We start from the raw sequence: 14,683 nt of genomic DNA on the forward strand, positions 1-14,683 counted from the left end.
GTTCCTGGTCCAGGACGTCTTCTCCCTCGTGTTGATAGTGTAGTTGTGCTCGCCCTGGACGTCTTCTCCCTCGTGGTGGACATACTTGTCGTTTCGAGAGCTTTTCTTTTTTTGTGGGCGTCTTCTGCGGGTTGTACTTCTGGGAGAGGATTTTCATCTCCTTTTCCATTACGATGAAGTCCGTTGCCTTATGAAGAGCATCCTGAATCGTTCTTAGTTTTTCGAGGGATATCCATTGCCAGAATTTCGACCGGTACCAGAGAGTTTTCTTCAGAGCATCGATCGCCACTTTGTCGCTGATCCCGCTGACTCTTGCCATTACTCGCTTGAATCTGTTCATGAACTCGCGAAGTGGCTCGTCTTCTCTTTGAGACAGGCTCCAGAGATCGACGTCTGAGGTTTCTCTGTCCAAGAACATGGAATACTGCTTGAGAAACTCTGAAGCAAGTTGGCGGAAACTTCCGATGGAATTTCGTTTTAGGCGAGAAAACCATTCGAGCGCGGCTCCTTTGAGGTTTTCGACGAAGAGAAGGCAGTAGCCAGCGTCTCGTTCGCGTTCCTTGAGTTTGCACCTCCCCATCGCGATCTGGAAAGACTGCAGGTGCGCTTTCGGGTCGGTGGTGCCATCGTATATGGGAATTTTAATCTTCCCTGGGTCCGAGACGTTGGTCTCAGTAATCCGGGCAGTGAACGGGGTTTTGCGTGCTTCCTCAAGAAGTCTGTCGATCTTGGGCGCAATGCTTGTCGCGTGGTAGATTTGTGATTTCACCGCTTTCACCTCCGCTGCGGTTTTCGCGATGTACTCGCGGAGATCGTGGATCTCATCATGATTTCTGGCAGCCTTACGAGCTTGTCTGTGTTTTCTGCGGTGGATCCGGGCCTGCTTTTCGGCCAGCTCCTCCTGTTCTACCCAATAGAGTTTTTCTTCTTCCTCGGTCATGGGTCTTTCGAAGGACTCGTCCTGCCGAGCGGACTGGCTTTGCGTTCTTCTTGGGTGGATGTCAGCACCGTCGTCCGAGTGATCGGACTGGTCGCTTATATCCAGGTCGATGCGCTCGATTTCTTCTCCTTCGTTGCTCTCGGTAGGAGGTGGAAGGTTCTCCGCAGTTGGCTGTGCACCTGGCTGGAGCGTTTCATCAGGGTTTTGGCCTGAGGAAGCCTTGTTCGCGTGTGCAGCTCGATTGCCCGGAGTCTCGAAATCAAGTCTTCTACCGCTGCGGGCTCTTGTGGTCCCGCTCGGGGCTTTGCTCCTGGCCTTCGCCGTTAAGGTTTCCACCTGTTTTGCGAGAGAGGCCACGAGTTTTCCTTGGTCGTCCGACTTTTTCTGAGCGGAGGTGAACATTTCCTTCATCTGGTCTAGTATCGCGGTGTCGGCAGTGACCCTTGATACGTTTCCAGCTGGACTTTTATTAGCGTTGGCATCGACGGGAGTCCCGTCGTGCATTTGCGGATCTTTGTCAGCGTTGGTCGTCATATCGGACTGAGTGTGTGTGGTTGCGAGAGAGATAGATCCGTACCCCCCCCCCTCCATCTAGCGCCAAACTGTGGGAACCGAATTTCACACCGTCGAGTTTTATTAATCGGAGGAAAGCCAAGTTAACTTAGCATTCCCTGAAGGTCCCGGTTATCTGCTGGGCCACACACGACAGGATCAATATGAAAGAATAAAATGAAAATAAGCAGAAAAAGAGAGTAAGAGGATCTTATTTCCGAATTCGCGTTTGAGCGTGAACAACAAGTAAAGACCTAGGCTACAAGAGTTGTCGGTACGTTCGCTAGTCTAGCGACCTAAATCTAAACTAGTTGAGTCGCAGCTCGATTAGTAAAAACGGAAAAAGATGCCTAAATTGCTCTAAGTGCTAAGTTGCTCTGATGTGCTCTGATCTCCCCTCCCTCTTCGTCCTAGGCCCTCCTTATATACTCCTCCTTAGGTCGGTTTACCTCTTCTTGGGCAGGATTTGTCGCGAAGCGGGCTTTTTCATATTTCCTTCTTCTTTGCGATTATCTTCGGAAATTTGACATTTATCTCTTCCCGCGGATGAGATAAACCGTCATACCAGTCTTTGGGCTAAAGTCTTTTGGGACCATAGATGGGCCGTTGTCCGCAATTCGGACCCTCTTAGGGCCGTATTGAGACTTAAGCGTTTTTACGATTTTACTCGCGAAGTAGCCGTCGGTATAGGCATGGTTCTTCCAACGGAACCCTGTTTCTTCGCATAGCCGAGGCAGTTGGTGTTAAGTTAACCGTAACCTGCTCTACTACGAGAAATAGGAAACCGTTCGAGAGACATAACCTTCCCAACTTCCCGAATATTTTCGACGATGTTTTTTAGACGGAACATTGGTGTCGTATCCACGGACGAAGATACATGGTTATGGGATGGGACCGGGTTCGGAATGGTCCACAGAGAATTGGCCGCGCTCGCTGGGCGAGCTGATCCGTGCCACGGTCGAGCTCGCCGGCGAGCCGGCTCGTGTCACGGCCGAGCTCGCCGGCGAGTCGACCGGCAACACGGTCGTGCTCGCCGGGCGAGCTGGCTTGTGTCACGGCCAAGCTCGCCGGCGGGCCGACCGGCAACACGGTCGTGCTCGCCGGGCGAGGTGGCTCGTGTCGCGGCCGAGCTCGCCTGCGAGTCGACCGGCAACACGGTCGTGCTCGCCGGGCGAGCTGGCTCGTGTCGCGGCCGAGCTCGCCGGCGAGTCGACGGGCAACACGGTCGTGCTCGCCGGGCGAGCTGGCTCGTGTCGCGGCCGAGCTCGCCGGCGAGTCGACCGGCAACACGGTCGTGCTCGCCGGGCGAGCTGGCTCGTGTCATGGTCGAGCTCGCCGGGCGATCCGTTTCGGCTATTCGTTTTCTCGGCTTTTGAAGTTTTGGCCGAGATTCGGTTTTTCTGAGGACTTTCGAACATCGATTTAGTCGTGACCGATTTTGACCCCAACAATTATTTTCCCAATTTTGACTTTATCCCAAAAAAGAGCTGGAATTTTAACTATGGTAAAGCGAGCTTGCAAGACTCCAAAGGCACGCTCGACATCTTTCCGTCTAGCTTCTTGACGTTGAGCAAATAAAACTGCTTTCGGCCCTTGCGGTATTGAAATTGATTGGATAAAAGTTGCTCATTTCGGATAAATACCATCAGTGAGATAGTAAGCCAAATTATACTCTCTTCCATTGACATAGTAAGTGACTTGCGGAGCTTGACCATTTATTATATTATCAAAAACGGGTGAGCGATCAAGAACATTGATATCATTTAAGGTACTTGGAGGTCCAAAAAACGCATGCCATATCCTGAGATCATATGAAGCAACCGCCTCTTAAACGATGGTTGGTTTACCTGAACCCTGAGTATATTGACTTTTCCAAGCGGTGGGACAATTCTTCCACTCCCAATGCATACAATCGATGCTTCCTATCATCCCGGGGAATCTACGATGCTCACCAATATCAAGTAGACGTTGAAGATCAGCAGGCGTTGGTCTTCTTAGGTACTCTTCGCCGAATATAGAAATTATTCCGTCCACAAAATGTTCCAAACATGACCGAGTAGTAGTTGAACCGAGTCGGAGGTATTCGTCGACTGCATCAGCCGCAGTACCATACGCGAGTAGAGGAATGGCTGCTGTACACTTTTGAAGTGGAGAGAGACTAACCTTCCGAGAGCATCTATCTTTTGTTGAAAGAATTGAACTTCATTGGAGAGTCGATGAACAATACGCATGAACAATGGCTTGTTCATTTGAAATCGTCGTCGGAAAAGATTTTGAGGATATGTTGGAGTTTCGCTGAAATAATCGTTCCATAAACGTACATCACCTTCTTCACGATTTCGTTCGATATAAATTTGTTTTTTCGTTTTTTTCCTCTCTTTTTGTTGATCACCATAAGCAATGGACAAATTCTCAAACGTTTGATCAAAATATTGATCAAAAGCATCATCAATTGATCCATCAAATGTATTATGAGAAGAAGATGCCATTTTTTCCAAAGAAGAGAAATTGATATTTGTTTGGTGAGAAATAACCGAATATGAGTTGGTGAAAAGGAGAGAATGGCGATTTGGTTGGATTTTGGTATGGTGAAAGGAAGTGAAATGACGTTTTGGTTTGATATTCGTATAGTGAGAAGAAGAGAATGGCGTTTTGGTTTGACTTTTGTATGGTGAGAAGGAGAGAATGGCGTTTTGTTTGCTCGTTGTAGGGTGAGAAGGAGAGAATGAGTTTGTTTGATCTTTGTACAGTGAGAATGAGAGGGTATGAGTTAGTGATCAAACGTCTAGACAACATCGCTTAATATATAGAACATTACTTGGTGAGGTCAAGACTACACAACAAAATACAACAAGACTCGTGACAAAACAGAACAAGACCCGTGACACTCCGTGACTGATACAATACAACAAGAGACAAGACTCGAAAGACTTAGACAATACAACAACACACAAGACTCCATAGACTGGTACAATACAACACTCCGTGACACAAGACTCCAATCACTCCGTCACACAACCACTCCCAATGTCTTCACATGTCTTCACCTGAAACGAAGGACAACCAACAAGTCATGTAAGCATCTATATCAACACAGAGAGTTAAACTTAGACTAGCAACATTAAACATTAAACGAAGAACATCTAATTAAACAGAGAGATAAACTTAGACTAACAACATTAAACAGAGAGATAAACTTTCACAAGAACAAGAAAGATAGAGTTAACAATTACACTAATTAAACATTAACTCACTGATGAGCTTCTTCTTAAGGGCCTCTTCATACTCAGCTAGAGGTTCTTTCTTTGCAATAAGAAAGTCAAGTAGACTCAGCTTCGACAACCTTTCCTTCTGTGCTAAGTCCATCTGCTTAATGTCCCACATAAACTGAAAGTCATTTAGTGAATTCTCCTCTACCAAAGTCTTCTTTCCACGGGCCTTTGCAGCCTTTACACCCGCAGGACGCTTGGTATCAGTTCCTTGTGAACTCGATGAATCGGCACCGTCAGCACACTTCCTCTTCTTACCGCTCCCATCGATTTTAGCAGTAGAACCATCACACCACTTCTAGTCGTTCCTTAACTCATTCCAAGCATGCTCTAGAGTGAATTTCTTCTTGTGGTTATTGTAGAATATCTCAAGAGCTCTTTTGAGGACATCATTCTCATTGCAACCGCTAGTTTTCTCTCTAGTTGCCGCCTCGTACGCGCCACAGAACTTACAGACCAAGTCGTTCATCTTGTGCCAACGCTGCTTACAATGAGAAGCCTCTCTCTGTTCGCAGCCAGCCATCTTCGGACTTGCTGCATAGTAGGCTACGATTCTCTTCCAGAATGCACCTGACTTTTACTCGTTGCCAACAACTGGATCCTTGCTCGTGTTAAGCCACGAGCTGATCAGAACAACATCATCCGTGGGAGTCCACTTCCTTCGTTCCTGACGCTCACCAGGATCATCTGTACCTACAGAAGGAAGTTGAGATGAAGATAGATCAACACTATCTTCATAGTTCCCAAAGGAGATACTTTGTTGACTATTTAGTAAGTCAACAAAGTTTGATGTTTGCGTAAATGGATTGGAATCCATCTCCGAACGACGATCAAGTAAGAGAGAGGAGAAGGAAATAATGTGGAAGTGAGAGGAGAAGAAGACGGGTAGAAATGAATTCAAGAAAGAGGAGGAGTAAAGAATTTTTATACATTCAAGAGAAGTATCAATGCACAACCAAACCGAGGTGACATCTATCTAACACATTCAACACTACACCGAGAGAAGTATCAATGCACAATTGAACCGAGGTGACATCTAGCTAACCATAACATTAATTACCGGCGAAGCTAAATCTATTCATTAAGTCAAGATCAATGAGTAATTATACCACAAAATAAAGACAGAACAAAGACAGAACGCTAACCTGAATTGTATTGTACTCCTTTGTTCGATGAACTTGGTTAATTCTTCTCATCATTCGAGATTCAGACAGAAGTAAGAAATCAAAAGCAATTTGGTTCCTGTATCTGACAAATTAAAGAAAGACACGACAAATTAATCAACAGCCTGAAACAAACTTGAAGAAACAAGTTAATAATTTGTTTGATTTGGTATGGTTTTAAGTTTAAATCATGAGTTTTTCTATACATATATCCTTATCTTGAGGATTTTCTTATGAAGAAAATTCAAGCTGGTTTGGAGTTTGATTTTTTTTCTTGGTTTATTTTTTGGGTATTCCGGTTAAGAATTTGGAACTAAGTAAACCGAATTAAGTTTGTTAATGGTTTTGGATATATGTTTATAAACATAAATCTGTTACCCTAGTGAACCGGCTGCAAACCCAACAACTCAAACTTAACTTACCTATGGCCGAAGTGGACCAAACAAATAATAAATTAATAATATCTATTTGCTCAAGATGGTTTGGTTCTTAGAAACCGAGCCAAACCGTTCTAACTCGACCCCATCTTTTTCGGTTTAGACGTTCTATATGGCAAAACAAGTAACAACAAACAACAGGTATAATTTTTCTGTTGATAATGCAGCTTTTGCTTCTTCTTTTCCCGAAGAAGTTAGGCCTTCCGCTTTAATCTCTTCCTCAGCCTTGAACCGGTCTTTGACCTTAAACAGAAACATGTTTAATTACTCTTCTTACAGAAGCTCGAACTAGGCATGCAACGGGACCAACCTCTGCGCTTAACCACAAGCCCACGCATACTAGTGGTCGCCCTTTTTTGGTAGGTGTTTTGAACTATGTTAATGATGATGAGAGTTTATATAAGTAATGGAAATGTGAGCGGAATCAGCTTTTGCTTTCATCCCATGGCTTCTTTAGTATATTTGAAAATCATGAAACCACAACGTTTCTATAGGAGTTGAAAAATCCCTCTCTAGACAAGACAGATTGTTCAGACTTGGTCTATATAACTGAACATCCTATACTCCACGTTGTCAAAAATAGTAACGCGCATCTTAAAAATGACGTTCTTTTCAGTTGTAAGCCCCACCGAGCCGTGCCAACTTAGATGCCCCAAGAGGCATTCCCCTTTTTCACATAGTTGACAAAATTGGTGTAATTTTTGACGGGAAACAAAGATCTTATAAACAATAAAAAAGAAACTATGAAAGGGGGAAAATTATTTCATCCTAGATAAGGTCTCTGGAAATATTAAACCGGACTTGCAAAGAGACAAACCACAGAAACTAAGAGTAGCCTTATTGCTCAGAAACTCAAATGAATGTCTAAGATTGATATTCTAATAGTTAAAAAGTGTTGGATCATTTTAATAGTGGCATGTATTATTTTTTTAATCAATTTGTTATTAGCTGAAAAGTGTGCTCATAGTTTTTCAAAAAAAAAAAAGATTTTAAATCTTTTATATGATTGATAGTTCTATTTTTTCTACTATTTATTATTTTTTTTAAAAAAAAATTTTGAGAAATCCATTGAAAAACCATGGATAATGATGATCTAGTGCAACTCTCTTGGTGAAGTTTGTGACTTTGTTTATTCCAATGACACAGGTAAAAAACCTTTTGAGTAGATAACGTTCATTGTAGACTTCTGGTGGCCTTTGCATTCACATGGTTCACGAATCCATACAAAATTGATAAAACTTGTGAAGTATTTCAAATCTTCTTTTCTGTTCGCCAAAAAAAAAAGAATTGAACCAAATTTACAGCATAGTGTATCAATCAAATTACTATTTATTAAGTTATATGTAATAGGTTCAAGCAAGAGTGTATCTTATATATTAAAACAGAAGTCACAACCTTGATTCATGTGCGATTTTTTTTAAAAATGGATCTAATGGACCTATTCATAAAAAATCATGTTACATTTAATCTCTAATCTTATCATTTAAATTTTGGGTCTACCAGAAATTTTTATTGGGCTATCAATAATTGAATTTAAACAATAGATGATCAATTGGATTTAAATATAGTGTAAATTAACTAGATATAATTTAATGCTGTAATACTATATTTCCATATTTAATTATTTACATATTCGTCAATGTTAACATTTAAAATTATAAAGATTTTTTTTTAAATAACAAAAATCATATTATCTAACAATGATTAATCTTTACTATCTTAAACCAATGAAAACAAATTTTAAACTATATAGTTTATTTTAAAAATTAAACAAAAACTAAATGTTTAATTATTTACTCGATAATATAAATCTATGAAGCAAAAAGTTTACTTTTTAAAAACTTTTTAAATTTGTGAAATATTACAATATTTTTGAATATGACAATAAAATAATATTTTATTAATATTTATATTTATAGTTACGATTTTAATAATAAAATAATAATTTAAAAATACATATATAGAAGAAGATACAAATATATGTGAAAGTTTGAAACAATCTATTCAATGAAAAAAATATACCGTAAACTTATTATGTTTTAAAAATTGATAGACACATATATATTATAATATATACCAATTTAGAATTGAAAACAAAATATTTATATAAAAATAAATGAAAAAAAAATCCGCGCGGTTGTGCGGATCGAGATCTAGTCTCTATTTTAATTGTTTTCATTTTTTTACAAGGGCCGTGTTCTATAAATCGCCTTTAGCCCCTGTAACAAGCCATTTTGTAGACAGTAAAACTAAGAACACCCTTATTGTTCAGATACTCAAATGAATATCTAAGAATAATATTTTTTATACTTAAAAGGTGTTTTGAACAATTTAATCTTTTTTTTATTATTTGAGGAACATTATTAACAATTAACCTTATCCCTATGTGTGATTAACCAAAATGCCATTACTTATGTGTCATCATGAGAATCATTCTCACAACCTTTATTAAATAATTTTTCCTTGCCTAGACTAATTACATGTAATGTCATTATTTATTATTTGGATCCTTTCATACAATATACAATATGATTATTTATTGCATTACTAAAAACCAATTGATAGTTGTAAATAATATATGAATTGTGATTACATTACTAAAATTATGGTGTACACTGACGGTTATTAACAATACACTTAGACAACTACGAAGGTTGTCTTTCCCAAATGTGGTGTGGCATAATATTAGTGTATTTTTCGATGTGTATACTGCAGTATTTTACAAATTCGTAGTATAATATTAGTGGATTCTTCGACATATATGTTGTATTATTTTGTAGAAGTTAGCATACATTAAGTGTATTTGTCTTAGCTATTATATCATGGCTATATAACAAATTTCGATAGCTAAGACAAAAATTCATATTTTTATAATATATTGTTAATAATCATGTTCTTGAGTGATTGTAAAATACATTCAAGAACGAATTCCATATTAAATTGTTTGCAATCCCTTAACTTTTGCAACAAGTCATTTTTATTACAAAATTAACATAAATGCTGACAGACATCAATTTGGAAATTTATATAATTCTTTCCGGTTAAGTTTAAAGTCAAATATCATGTTCTTTACGATTCATAAATGATACATGACATTTTTTAGGGACACGATTCATAATTATGTTCTACTATAAACATTGGTACGTGCCATTAATTTTGATTAATTTGTTTTGTATTTGATGGGATACGTGACATTTATTTGGGATTGAGCAATAGAAACTCGATTATATTGTAAAATCAAAATATCGTATGTAAAAATTTTAAACGCAATCTCGAGTGATTGTAAAATACATTCAAAAAGGAATGACATATTAAATTTCTTTCAATCCTTTAACTTTTGCAACAAGATTTTTTTTATTACGAAATTAACATAAACGGTGATAGACATTAAATATGGAAATTTATATAATTCTTTCCGGTTAAGGTTAAAGTCAAATATTATTTTTAATATGGACTTCTTTTATTTTGGCTCCTTTCAAAAATCCATATTTTTATAATATATTGTTAATAATCATGTTCTTGAGTGATTGTAAAATACATTCAAACACGAATTCCATAATAAATTGTTTGCAATCCCTTAACTTTTGCAGCAAGATTTTTTTATTACAAAATTAACTTAAATGCTGACAGACATTAATTTGGAATTTTATATAATTCTTTCCAGTTAAGTTTAAAGTCAAATATCATGTTCTTTACAATTCATAAATGATAGATGACATTTTTAGGGACACGATTCATAATTATGTTCTACTATAAACATTGGTACGTGACATTAATTTTGATTAATTTTTTTTTGTATTTTATGGGATACGTGACATTTATTTTGGGATTGAGCAATAGAAACTCGATTATATTGTAAAATCAAAATGTCATGTATAAAAAATTTAAATGCAATCTCGAGTGATTGTAAAATACATTCAAAAAGGAATGACATATTAAATTTATTTCAATCCTTTAACTTTTGCAACAAGATTTTTTTATTACGAAATTAACATAAATGGTGATAGACATTAAATATGGAAATTTATATAATTCTTTTCGGTTAAGGTTAAAGTCAAATATCATTGGATTTGCAACATTCCTTTGTGGCAATGGGTTATTCATTTTTTTTTTCAAATCTCCTGGGTCAGAACTTTATTAGTTGTATATATATCATACTATCCTAATATCTACGGTATTACAACCTAAACGTTTCAAAACTAGCAAAGAAAATGAGTGGCATGAATTTCATCTCTGACTTGAGCCAAAGAAGTCTTTGTGGAAGATGGGTGAAAGTCATAAAACTTTGGAAGCAGTATTCGGCTGCTGGTGAAGAGACCAGTGAAATGGTTTTCATATGCTATATATTCTTTAAATTTTAAAAAAAATCAAATGTTACTTCTGCTAATCTATATAGGGGTGTTCAATTTTGATGTCGGTTCGGTTTCTTCGGTTTTTTCTGTTTTTCGGTATTCCAGTTTATAAAAATAGCTACCATATTAAAGACCATATCTATTTTGGTTTGGTCCGGTTTATATACAGCCAGTTTCCGATTTATTTGGTTTTATACCAAAATACCATAAATATAATCTTTTATAACATTTTGTCTTTAATAACATTTTGTTTCAAAAAAAAATGATCTTTTATAATTTTGTAAATTTTACTCTATATAATTAAATATTGGCTTTAATAAAACACGAAGATACTTTTGTTTTTAAATAGACTATTTTATTTTACAATTTAAAATTATTAGTAAACATATTAAGTTGATAACAATAATATTTTCTATAGAATAGAAAAATTAGCAATCCATAATATTATTAACTAAATATTAGTGTACATATATGTCAGCGTAAAAAAAATAAAATTATGTTTTTTTAATTTGATAAAGATGAAATATATCTTTTGACTTAAAACAAAATATTAAATTAGTAAAATAAAAATTTTAAGTATGAAGACCATATCAATAAATAAATTATGTATATGTTACTAATTATATTATAGAATTTACATATAATTATACAACATATTTTCATTTTATTCGCTTTGATCAGTATAATTAGTTTATATGCCAAACCATATCCATATAGCGTATTTTAAAAAAAAATAACATCCATTCGGTATATTCGGTATTACCAAATTCAAAACATTTTTTCTATTTCGGTTCGGTTTTACCGGATTGAACTCCTAAATCTAAACCATGTATAATATCTCACTATTGCTTTTACCTATTCAATATCTATTGATTAAATTTATAATTTTTTTTTAGTCTACTCACCCCGCGCAGGGCGCGGGTCATCACCTAGTAGTGATAGTATTGGAGTATGATTCCTAGTTATCTTAGGAATTATACGAAATAGATTTAGATAGACTCTAATATGATTTTCCTATTCTAGATTGGTTCTTTACAATTTCCTATTGTTGCTTTACTTAACTTGGTATATAAACCAAGCTTCTAATCAATAAAACATAATTTTCTTTGATCCCAAACTAGAATTTGTCATGGTATCAGAGCAAGAACAAATATAAACACATCAAAAACATCCTTATTCTCGTGATTATCTTGCAGATGGCAGACCATTCACGATATTTTTTCAAAACTTCTTTATTCAGAAACTTGAATAAGAAGATCTTCCATTCATACTAAATCTTGTCTTTGCAAATCGCAAACACAAACTTTCCTTATTAACTCATCGTTTCAGAACTTGAAACAACGAGCATTCAAACCTTCGGCGTTCAACAATGGAGATCACCGCAGGCAACATCAAATACAAAACAATCACCCCTTATGATCTTTCATCTAATGATAATCCAGGAGCTGTTATATCTCAACCACTCCTGAATGGATTTAATTATGATGAATGGGCCATCAACTTTCGTATGGCTCTTAGCTCACGGAAGAAGTTTGGTTTCCTTGACGGCAGTCTACCAAAACCGGCAGCCGATTCAACCTACTTAGAAGATTAGAAAACAATCATCTGATTGTAGGGTGGATAAAACAAACGATTGAACCAAAAATTCGATCATCTATCTCTACCCGTGAAATCGCTAAAGATTTATGGGATATCATCAAAAAACGTTATTCTATCAAAAGTGGAGCACGTCTTCAGCAGCTACGAAACTCTTTGGCAAATTGCAAACAGAACGGGACTTCAATAGATGAGTACTTTGGTCGTCTAACGAAAATCTGGGATGGGATTGCAGACTGCATGAATTCCAAACAATGTAGTTGTGGCAAATGCGAATGTGATCTAAATTCGGCTAGAGACAAAGAAATAGAAACTCTGCGAGTTCATGACTTTCTCTCGGGACTCGACGATGCTACACACGGCATCATACGATCACAGATATGCGCCATAACTCCTCTTCCAGACCTTGATAGCGTCTACCAGACGGCATCACAGAATGAGATAATTCGTTCCAGCATCACATCAGATACACCAGTAATGGGCTTCTCATCTCAGGCTCGTTCATCAACTAATGCTTCAAGACCTAATACTACGAGACCAGGGAACAAGGATCCTTCCCGACAGTGGACGGCGTGTGGTCGGACAGGACATGAAGCCTCAGGGTGCTTTACAATTATCGGTTTTCCCGAATGGTGGGAAGACAGACCAAAGAACAGAGGTCCTAATCGCAGTACACAACAAAAACCAACTCAACCAAAAGCAAATACAGCTACAGTCGCTAAAACAGAGACATCAAAGCTTCCAAGCGAATGTAACCATCACCGATGTTGATCGATTGGGACTCACTGGTATCACTGACGAGCAATGGAGTATTGTTCACAAGTTAATCAACAAGGGAACAACTCAAAACGAGCATCTAAAGGGTAAGAAAGACGAGTGTGTTTGGATCATGGATACTGGTGCAACACACCATATGACAGGTTGTATCGATATAATGATAAACAATCGTGATATCACACCTATACCGGTTCTATTACCCGCAGGCTCAGAAGCAATGGCTTCTAAGCAAGGAACAGTTCAACTAACAAGCACATTACACATTCACAATGTGTATTATGTGGCGGGATTTCATACTAATCTCATCTCCTTTGGTCAATTAGTTACAGATAATTTCCTTGTTGGACAAGTAACTGATAAACTCATGATATTGCAGGACCGTACCTCGAGGATGCTGATTGGTGCGGGTGAAAGAGAGGGAGAGGGATTGTACCGTTTTCGAGGGATCGAGACCTTGACGTCACTGCAGACTACTGTTGTAGAGGATTCAGTTTTATGGCATCGTCGTCTTGGCCATCCATCTACTCGTATTGCGGGAATAGTTTCTACTTCAGAAACTTTAAATCTTATTAAAAGTTGTGATATTTGTTTTCAAGCTAAACAAACTCGTCAAAATTTTCCAGATAGTAGTCATAATGCAAAAGAGATTTTTGATTTAATCCATTGTGATCTTTGGGGTCCGTATCGAACTACAAAATTTTGCGGATCTCGCTACTTTCTCACCATCGTTGACGATTTTTCTCGAGCCATATGATTATATCTTCTACCGGACAAGACCTTTGTGGCTCAACAACGCAAAGATTTCATGACTTTGATCGAGAGACAGTATGGTAAGAAGATCAAAACATTACAGAGCGACAACGGAACGGAGTTTACTTGCCTTACCAAATTCCTTAGAGAACAAGGAATCGTCCATGAAACCTCGTGTGTTCACACACCGCAGCAGAATGGACATGCTGAACGAAAGCATAGGCATATCCTTAATGTCGCACGAGCCTTGATATTTCAAGCAAACCTAATCAACCGCACACCATCATCACTTCTTAAGGATAAGACTCCGTTTGAGCTTCTTCATGGTCAACCTCTTACGATCTCTCACCTCCGTGCTCTTGGTTGTTTAGTTTATGCTCACAACAAGAATACCCAAGGCGATAAGTTTGCACCACGCAGTCGACGATGTATTCTCATTGGCTATCCTTCGGGTACTAAGGGATGGAAATTGTTTGATCTTGAACAAGAAACTGTTTTCATCTCTAGAGATGTCACTTTCCAAGAGGATGTATTCCCTTATGATGATAAAGCATCAACGGCACCAATGGAGACCATACCTCTGCATATAATGACCGCATCAGATACTGAACATGTGATTGTCTCACTTCCTATCCAGAAAAATACCCCAACGGCTTTAGAAAATCAGCCCGAAGGGGTAGACATTACAGAAACAGAGGTTACAGAAACAGAGGATATAGAAACCACATAAACAGAGGCCATTGAAACAGAGCTTCTTGGTCGTGGTCATAGGTTACGCACTCCATCGACTCAATATCACGATTTTGTGATCAACACGGTTACTACAATCCCTACTCTCACTCCCTCT

The 14,683-nt window shown here is 37.8% G+C and overlaps 1 long non-coding RNA gene across 1 annotated transcript; it reads right to left on the reverse strand.

Annotated features, from left to right (window-relative positions):
• Positions 1-4,278: 4,278 nt before the first annotated feature.
• Positions 4,279-6,837, reverse strand: LOC125589798. The gene is made up of 2 exons (XR_007325948.1): positions 4,747-6,837; positions 4,279-4,539 (listed from the first exon to the last, which is right to left on the reverse strand). It is a non-coding gene; the product is annotated as an uncharacterized LOC125589798 (long non-coding RNA).
• Between the last annotated feature and the right edge of the window lie 7,846 nt (positions 6,838-14,683).

The sequence above is a fragment of the Brassica napus genome, chromosome C7 (genome assembly GCF_020379485.1).
Source record: "Brassica napus cultivar Da-Ae chromosome C7, Da-Ae, whole genome shotgun sequence".
In the NCBI taxonomy this organism is placed as follows: Eukaryota; Viridiplantae; Streptophyta; class Magnoliopsida; order Brassicales; family Brassicaceae; genus Brassica; species Brassica napus.